This window comes from Sarcophilus harrisii, chromosome 2 (genome assembly GCF_902635505.1).
Source record: "Sarcophilus harrisii chromosome 2, mSarHar1.11, whole genome shotgun sequence".
NCBI classification, from domain to species: Eukaryota; Metazoa; Chordata; class Mammalia; order Dasyuromorphia; family Dasyuridae; genus Sarcophilus; species Sarcophilus harrisii.
This window is the reverse complement of record NC_045427.1, coordinates 265,159,270-265,168,281: the sequence shown is the minus strand read 5'-3', so window position 1 is coordinate 265,168,281 and position 9,012 is coordinate 265,159,270. Positions and strand designations below refer to the sequence as shown.

Here is a 9,012-nt window from a genome sequence, read left to right as displayed (position 1 = left end):
CTGGCACTGCAGGGGCGGGGACGAAGCTCTAGTCGGAAGAGGGGGCAGCCCGAGGCCCCCGGGCTCTGTATGCGCAGGGGCGGGGACCTTCTTCCCCTCACCCCCTCTTCCCCCACCTCTCCTCCGCTAGAATTCCCCTCCCCCTCTGTAGCTCCCTTCTCCCCCCACCCGCCTCACTGGAACCTGCAGCGGCTGGACCAGGGCTGAGGCACGAGGCAGGGGCGGAGGGAGGTAAGGGACCCAAAGGAAAGGGTCAGGGGTCCGGCGGGTCAGCAACAAGAGCTGCTCGCTGGGACTGTTTCCTGAGGCCTACGGGGGAGCCATCTTGTCGCTCTCTGTGAGGGTGGCTCTTTGCATCCCTGCCATTCTACACCGGGCTAGTGTCTCCTTCCCTGATGGCCCGAGGCTTTCATCACGCTTATCCCTTCCCCCCCCTCCCCTCCCCCCCGCCCGCCCGCAACAGGGCCTCCTCTTCCTGCGCATCCCTTCTGCCACCTCCCCAGCCTAGGGGGTCTGCGGCCCCGACGCCCCTCCGTCTCCGCATTTCCACGGGGACGTGGTGGTTTAGAGCATGGTGGCTGACTGTTCTCCCTCTAAAAGGAGAAGCCGGACACCGGGGATGAGCGCCAAAGGCAGGGAGAGCGAGTTAGATAAGACCCAAGGAGGCCCTCTTCCCGCAGACTTCTCCAGGCTGTGGGGGCGGGGGGTGCAGGGACCTCTCTCTGACTGCGGGAAGAGAGCAGAGGTGACCTCTGCAGGGCCCCGACGGCGGTGTATGATGGATTGGAGTACATTTTCTCTCTTGTTTCCTGCATCCCCATAGTCTTCCTCTGTCGGTTAGGCACTCGTTCTAATTCAGGTAGCTCCGCTTCCAAACTAGACTCTAAGCGTTCATACTGTGGGAGGTAATCCTTAGAGACTCATCAAACTGCAGGGGGGTTCCTTCTCTGTCCCACGGGCCTAAGATTTGGGGAGGAAAGGAGACCTTGAGGGGACAGATAGGCTAGATCGTATTTCTTTTTTATTTTTTGTTCAAATTTAAGCATTTCTGGCAAGAAAAGCAAAACAGGACACAAAAAAGGACTGTCTGAAACTATGACTCTCTGTTTCATATAATTATTTTTTTAAAATGGGCTGTGGATTCGATTTCCCAGACCCACGGACAACTCTTAAGGAAAGTGGTCAGTAGTTTAATAAAAAAAAAAACTTTTACACCTTTGAGATGTACCAACCTTGCAGTTGGCCCTTGGAATAGTCTTCTTAACACGGGGCATCAATGAGGACCGATACAATGAAGTAAATTTTTAAAAAAGTGGTGTTTTTTTCATCATCACTTTATATATAACCTTAGTTCTATGATAGAATAATCAATCATCATAGCCAAAAGGGTTTTTTGTCAATGCCCAGATGACAAGATAGTAGGCGGATAGTAAAACAGTCGTCTACCTCTGCAACCAGACTGAGGATTACAAGGTAATCAATAGATTCAGTGATGGGAAAGGACAAAGGAGAGAGGGAATTGGGGTGGGAAAGGTTCTGTGGATGTTAAAGCTTGAAACAGGGGCCCAATTCTGGGTTTTGCCTTCTAAATCTGCCCCTGAACAGGGGGAAAAGGATACAGCATATTGGCGGATTTTTTTTTTTCTTGAATTAGAAACACTGCCAAGTGGTGATATGGAGCTGGTGAAGAGCCCAGTAAGAATAGGAATGAGCAGTTCCTATGGCAACGCGCTAGAGATGAGGCCCTTGTCTAGGGCTAGACCCTGCAATAGAGGTTAGCAGCATTTAGCTACAGGTTTCACTATTTCATTAAACCAGGCAAAGAGATCAAACTGCAGATGTGGTGATGGAATAAGAAGACATAATTAAAAGAATTCCTGTCCTTGCATTTTACAGATCCAGAATATGTGGCTTTTGGATAGTATATGATGGGAGAGTCCTAGTGTATATCAGGATGGGTAAGCTTATGCTCAGGGTGACCAGAAGACTTACCAGGAATATAAAACAGTGTCACTTTTGAGTTTCATTTCATTGCTAAGCCACCATACCATCCACATATAGTTTCTTGGGAGTTCCCTTCCTACTACATTGTAGTAGAAAGACCCCTGGAATTACAAAAGCTGGGTTTGAATGTTATAGCTATTTGCTGTCTTTGTCACCTTGGACAAATCTCAATCTCTTGGCTTCGCTTTTGTTTTTTTTTCATTTGTAAGACGACATGGTTATACTAAATGATTTCTAGGGTTCCCTTCCTACTGTAAATTCTATCATCCATTGATATTAATGCCAGTTCACTTCAACAAACATTAGCTGTTTTGTTCAAGCCACAATATCATGTGCTTGGAATACAGAGATAAAAAAAATCTATTCTCGTAGAGAATTTACAATCTAACAGGGAAGATGATCAATAGGTATAGTTTTATATTCAGTTTTTAAGCGATCTCTCTATAACCATGATTAACATACACCTATAAGAGGACAGCATTGTGGTATATACAAACTAGTGTGAACTACTTCTAATTTTGTTAAAGTAAATAGCAGATTTAGAGTCAGCAGAGTGGACCAGTTCCCAAGGGTAACACAGGAACATTAGCAATTGCAATATGGAATAAATTTGGTTGTTCCTCCTATGATCTCCCCTGGTGTTCTACTCCACTGCTGTCAGTGTTGAAAAGCTTGGAAAAGGCACCAGAGAACACCTTTATTCAATTCAACAAACTTTTATTGAATACCTTCTATATTCAAGACACTATACTAGGCACGGTGGGATACAAAGACAAAAATGGAGCTATCTCTTCCTTTCAAAGAGCTTAGATTCTACAAGGGAACAACAACAGGTAAACACATAAGTAAATATACTGTATTTGAGTTCTTCCAGAACAACTGCTCTGGGTTCTATGGTGCTTGGTGGATCTATCCCCCTAAAACTATAGCTCACATGTCTCCACCGATGTGTTTACTTTTAAGTAATTATCGGAAAGATACAATGAGTTCAAAGCAAAAGCATTCATTGAAATAGCATAGGGAGATTTATATTCAAATAATAACCCCATAAACTTAGGGCTCAATTTCCAGCAGATATATATGACATTGGTGGGAAGAGCGGGTAAATACAGAGCTTTCTATCCATTTCTTCTCCCTTGGGGAGAAGACTCTGAAGTCTTCTATCTCCCTAATAATAGGATCTGAGTTCCAGATGCCAAACTTTTTCTCCTTGAAGTTCTTTACAGACATTATTTTCTCTGATTTCTTCCTTTATGCCAGAGACGATGCTACATCTGTCTGTACTCTTGATCTTACCCCCTTCCATTTTCTGCAGCAGATTGATCCCATTATTACTTCCTCCTTTAAATCTTCAGTTTTCCCCTACCTACTCACTTCTTCCTTGCTGCCTCCAAACAAGCCCATTTCTTCCATTCTAAAAAAAAAAACCCAAAAAAACAACTAAAAACAAAAAAAACTCGCACTGGATACTATCATCCCATTAAGCTAAGTCCTTAATCTCTTTTTCCTTTCTTAGTCAAACTTTGTGAAAAGAAAAAGCCAACTATGCTGGATGCCTTTACTATGTAGCCTCTCCTTTTGTTCTTATAACACTCTGCAACCTGGTTTCTGATTTCAACATTCAAATGAAATAGCTTTGTCCAAAGTTACCTATGATCTCTTAAATGCTGGATTAAATATCTTCTTTTTTTCAATTCTCAAATCTTTTCAACATATGGCATTACAGAGCCCCCTTTCCTCCTTGACACTCTCCTTTTTGACTTTTCTCTCCAGATTCCACTCTTGTCCAGCTATTCCTTCTTAGTCCTCCTTGGTGGATGTGAATCTATTGTACTCTTAAGTACTCTACAATCCAGTATTCCTTTGTCTTTCTAAATCCCCTCTTCTCAACTGACTCAGAGCAGGGATTTTTATGTAAGACATAAGGACATGGATAATTCTGGAAGCCAGTTATTAAAAGATCCTTGAACCCTTCAGTTGCTTTCATCCAGTGGCTAATACTCTATAATTTGAAGACTGGGGAGCTACTTCATTCTGATCAATGACTAACAAAGGTCTCTCCTTTATTATGTTTTATCAGATTGCTTAAGAAATACCCCAATATTTATACCTCAGATTTGATCACTCTTCCTCTAATCCTCCCTTTCCACACAAATAATATATACAAAGTAATTTCCAGAGGAAAGGTGCTAACAACTAGGGGAATTAGGAAAGCCTTGTGTGGGAAATAAAGGGGAAACTAGGGATTCCATGAAACTGGGATGAGGAGGGAGCATGTTCTACACATAGAGGCTCAATTTTGTCAAGACATGGAGGTGGAATGGGAGATGCCATGTTGCCTAAGAGGAAACTACCAGGCCAGTGTTACTAGAACAGAGAGAATGGAAAAAAGTGTTGGTTCTTTATAGGAGCAAGTGAATCAAGGTTATTGATGCATAATTTCAGTTAGGCGTAGAGCAGATGACAGTAATAAACTCTGTTAGGTGTAGAGGGTAACTATTATGCTTTTAGGTGGGTACGTGCTACAGTGGGTTGAGAGTTGGCCTGGAATGAGGAAGTTCTGAGTGGCAAATCACAACTTCTGCCTGCCCCACTTTCTTTAACTGTAAAATGGGGAATAATAATAGCACCAACCTCAAAATTTGTTGTGAGGATCAAATCAGATAATATTTGTAAAGTGCTTAGCATAGTTCTTGGCACATACTAGGTGTTTAATAAATGCTTTCCCCCCTCCCCTTTATTAAGAGATCCAGATTACTAGAGAATTAATAACAGCCAACCTCTTTAACAGCTAGTTATCTTTAAATAAAGAATTTTTTAAAATTTCAACATCTCTCTCTTTCTGACCCTCTAAATTTAAGCAGACTTCAAGGGGCTCTAGCCTCTCTTCTTTGGCAGAATTCCAATTTGTCCTGGCTAGGTTGAAGGGTTCTATGACCTAAAGTTTCAGAAAAGCTACAGCTCAGGTTCCCATTAACATACTCAGTTTTGCCCATGAGGCAGAGTCTTTATGCAGAGTTGTGTTAGATTACAGGATTGCAGTGTCAGAGGCTATATCTTTAGCTTTTTGGAAAATATCTAGAGGTCATGATGCGGCTGAGCAGCAAGGGTAGGGTCACCTTCTGGCATAACTCAGGAATGGGTCTGAATAAGATAACCTCGAGGAATGTTGCAGAGGCTACTCAGTGTGAGAGAGTGAGTCTTGTGGAGGGTTCTGCATTTCTCAGTTAATGTTTCTTCACCCAGACCAGAAGAGGCAGAATATTGGCATCTTTTAAAACCTCTTCCTTTGGAATGCCAGCTCCTTTAATTTTTTCGAGTATTTTGATCTTTCCATTTGTTTCCAGCACCTGGCATCCTGCCTCATATTAGGTGCTTCATCAATACTTGATCAATAGATTGAGGGATTGACTTTTCCTCCTTTCCCTCCTTTTTACCCACTGACCTTCTTGCCACCCTATAAAGGGCAACTAACATTTTCTTTCTCCCTTTCACCTTTAAATGTGATTAGTTAAGACGGAAAAGAAGCATTTATGGAGGCCTGCTTCCTCTTATCCGGCTTGTCCTGCTTCAGTCCCAACTCAGACTATCTGACTCTAGCTTCTTCATTGACACTACCACCAATCCAGGACACCCAGTTTCTAATCTCTGTCTTGGTCCCAGAACCTTTTCCAGTGCTCTGGAGGATTTCCCCAACCAAATCCACCTCAAACTATTGACTCTTGATTTTCCTGTAGAGTTTCCATAGGCCATACCTTTAAAATTTAGAGGCTGGATTTTGGGAAAAAGGGCTGGAACCTACCTCTTTCGATGGACCTCTCCACCCACTATATTCTGCTTGGATTCATTCATTCTTCAATGGTTAGTGTATTTCCCACCCCCTCATAGTCTCAGTGATTCTGAATCCATAAGTAACTTTATACAAACTATTCCCTATCCCCACTGCCTACTCCCTTATTCTTATCCTTCTCAACTCTACCTATCCCATCCTCAAGTGTTCTATTCTGATCTATCTAGAACACTCGCTCCATAATTCACAGACTTGTTTTCATTTTAAATCATTTTCTTTCTCACTTTCTCCATCTTCCAGTTCTTATCGAGACCTGACTGTTATTTCAACACTTCATCACTGACTAACCCTTTCAAGTACTGGTTGTACTTGCACTCATTATTCCACACTCTCCCTCCCTCAAACAAAACAAAACAAAACAAAACAAAATTAGCTCCGTGGTAGGGTAGACCAAATGTTGTTTACTCTCTGTTTTCTTCTATATTAAATATCCTCCTTTTTAAAAAGTTCACTTTATATACATCTATCACCCAATTTAAATCCTAGTGTCTGTCATTCACTGACTCTTAAAGAGATCTTTTTCCTTCTTCAATGAGTTCAATGTTTGGTTCACAGTTTTTCTTATTACTTTAACTCTTGCTTTTATGCTGGAGGACTTCAATGGACATATTAATAATCCTTCAAATACACTAACTTCAAACTTTCTTAGCTTAATTAGTGCTCAAGATCTACTCCTCCAATCCATATTGAATCATGCCCTTAATTTTGATATCATTTATAAGTTTTCCTTTTCTATGTTCATGAATTCTGAATTTCCTTTATTTGGTCATAGTTTATTATTATTATTATCATTATTCTACCTTTTCCTTTTCCTTTCAACTCCTAAATCCATTTTAAAAAATTTTCACTGTGACCTCTAATCTCTTTACCCCTCAATCTTTTCCCAGGTTATTACCCCTGCATTGGCTACTCTTCCCTACTTTAACTCACTTCAACTTTATCAATATTAATATCAATAATTCATTCAACTTTACACTATCCTCTAAATGCTCAAATCTCTTGCCTTATTGTTGATCCTATCTGGCCAAACCTTAACTGTTGATTATTCCCATCATCCACCACCTTTACTCCTATTTACATACTATTGAGTAGATCTGTAGGAAATCATGACAGTTTGCTGAGAAGGTTCACTAGAGATTTATGTTATATAACCTCAACTGGGTCCTCACTGTTGTGAGATCAATCTTTTAAATATCTGTGATAAGTTACTACTTCTTCTGCTCACAGCAGCTATTGTAAAACTTTTTCACCATTCCTTAGACCTTCATTGACACTCCTTTTTCCACCTTCTCATTTGAGGACCTTGCCCTATAAAATACACCAAGACTGAGGCCATTCTCCAAGAATTCCCTTTTCTCTTCTCCCACTATAGTCCTCACTCTTTCCCTAATCTTTAGTCTCTGTCTCCTGACTGCTTCCTTATTACCTTACAAATACACCTATGTCTCTCTTATCCTTTAAAAAACTCTTTACTTGAGCTGATTACCTCTGCTAGCTTTCATCCTCTATCTTTGCTGCCCTTTGCAGCTATACTGGTCAGAAAAAGCTATCTATAGTTATTTTCTCTACTTCCTTTCTTTTCTCACAATTCTAAATCCTTGATTATCCAACCTCACATCCAACTATAACTGCTCTCTCCAAGGTTACCAATGATTTCTTACTGCCATTCCAACATTTTCTCAGTCTTTGTCTTTCTTGACCTCTTTACAGTCTTTGACTTGTTGATCATCCTCATCTCCTGAATATTCCTTAGTTTTGGGGTTTTCAAAACACTGATTTCTCCAGGTTCTCCAGGATTCTACTTGTCTGACTGCTTCCTTCAAAACTCAGTTCAAATCCCATTTTCTGCAGAATTTTTTTGATTTCCCCAATTGTCACTCCCTTCCTTCTTAGTTTGTCTTCTGTGTATATATACAGGCAAAAATATCAAAAAACATATTTGTGTGTGTACATGTATATATACAGGGAGTTCCATTAGATTGGGAGCGCCCTGAAGACAAGGACTATGTTTTTTTTTTTTTTTTTTTTTTTTTTTTTTGTATACTGGGTACTTAGCACTATTTTTGGCACATAATCATTCCTTAATAAATGCTTGTTGAATGATCCTTTTTCTTCTGTCTATAGGCTTGAAGGGCCTGATCTCTGGGGTGATCTCTGGCCCCAATATTTCTTCTTCAACGGAACTTTTACCCTGTAATAATTTTAAAAATTCACATGAAAGAGAAGAATGGAAGATAGGATTTAACCTAAGTATATTGAATTAGAAGCTATCTCTGCCTTTGAATTAAAATTTGCTTATTATCCTTAGCTGTGTTCATAGGATTACAGATTTAAAGAAAAAAGGGACCTTAGGATCCATTAAGTCTAACTCTCCCATTTTCAGATAAGAGATGTAACTAAGACTCATAAAAGTTTTGGGGAAATGGGCTAAAATTTTGTAGTCTCTACATAGTATTGGCCCCACTAAGTTCACTTCTGAATTCACCACTGAATAAGTACTGATATCAGCCACTGCTGAACTAGGACCTTTTGCTTATTCTTTGGGATCTCCTTGCTGGGCTGAATACAAAAGCTGGTATGAACATTGATGACTTTCTACTCTGACCTTTCAAAGCTCACAAGGTCATAGCTGCTTCCAGTATCCTTAACATAAAAGAAAAGTTTAGTCACAACAGATGGAAAAACAGTAACAGGGCCATGTGCTCTTAGGGTGCATGCCCTAATGTCTCCCTTCCCAGAGACAAAGCCTCTACACTCTTCTGAATCTAGATAAGAAAGCATCAAAACAAGAGAATCTCTGGCTAATGCTTTTGGAATAGAATATGTTCCAATCCTAGTTCCACAGCATAGCCATAGCAGATTAAAATAGGCTCTTTTTCACTATGAAGTTAGCAGACTGGAACGAGTTAAAACTGTCTCTGCATGCTCCAAAGTCCATGTGGAGATTTCATCAGCCAAGAACATTGTGCATGCTCACCAGCCTCCTGTTACACCTGATAATGAGTTAGCCCTTTATTCCTCATACAATTTCAATTTGTTCATAGTGAATGACCTTTTCAATATATTGCTGTAACTTCTTTGCTAATATTTTACTGATTTTTTAATTTATATTCATTTGTCTATAATTTTCTTTGGTTTATTTCTCTGTGGTTCAGATA

The 9,012-nt window shown here is 40.4% G+C and overlaps 1 protein-coding gene across 3 annotated transcripts in view; it reads left to right on the top strand.

Annotated features, from left to right (window-relative positions):
• TP53BP1 (tumor protein p53 binding protein 1) overlaps positions 1-9,012 on the top strand; it is a 174,488-nt gene that overhangs the window by 840 nt on the left and 164,636 nt on the right. The window contains exon 1 of one of the 3 annotated variants that reach the window (XM_031952185.1): positions 157-231. The exons of the other annotated variants lie outside the window; for them this stretch is intronic. The gene's annotated coding sequence lies outside the window, so the exon portion shown is untranslated. Of the gene's footprint in view, positions 1-156; positions 232-9,012 lie in introns of those variants that run through there. 3 annotated transcript variants of the gene reach the window in all.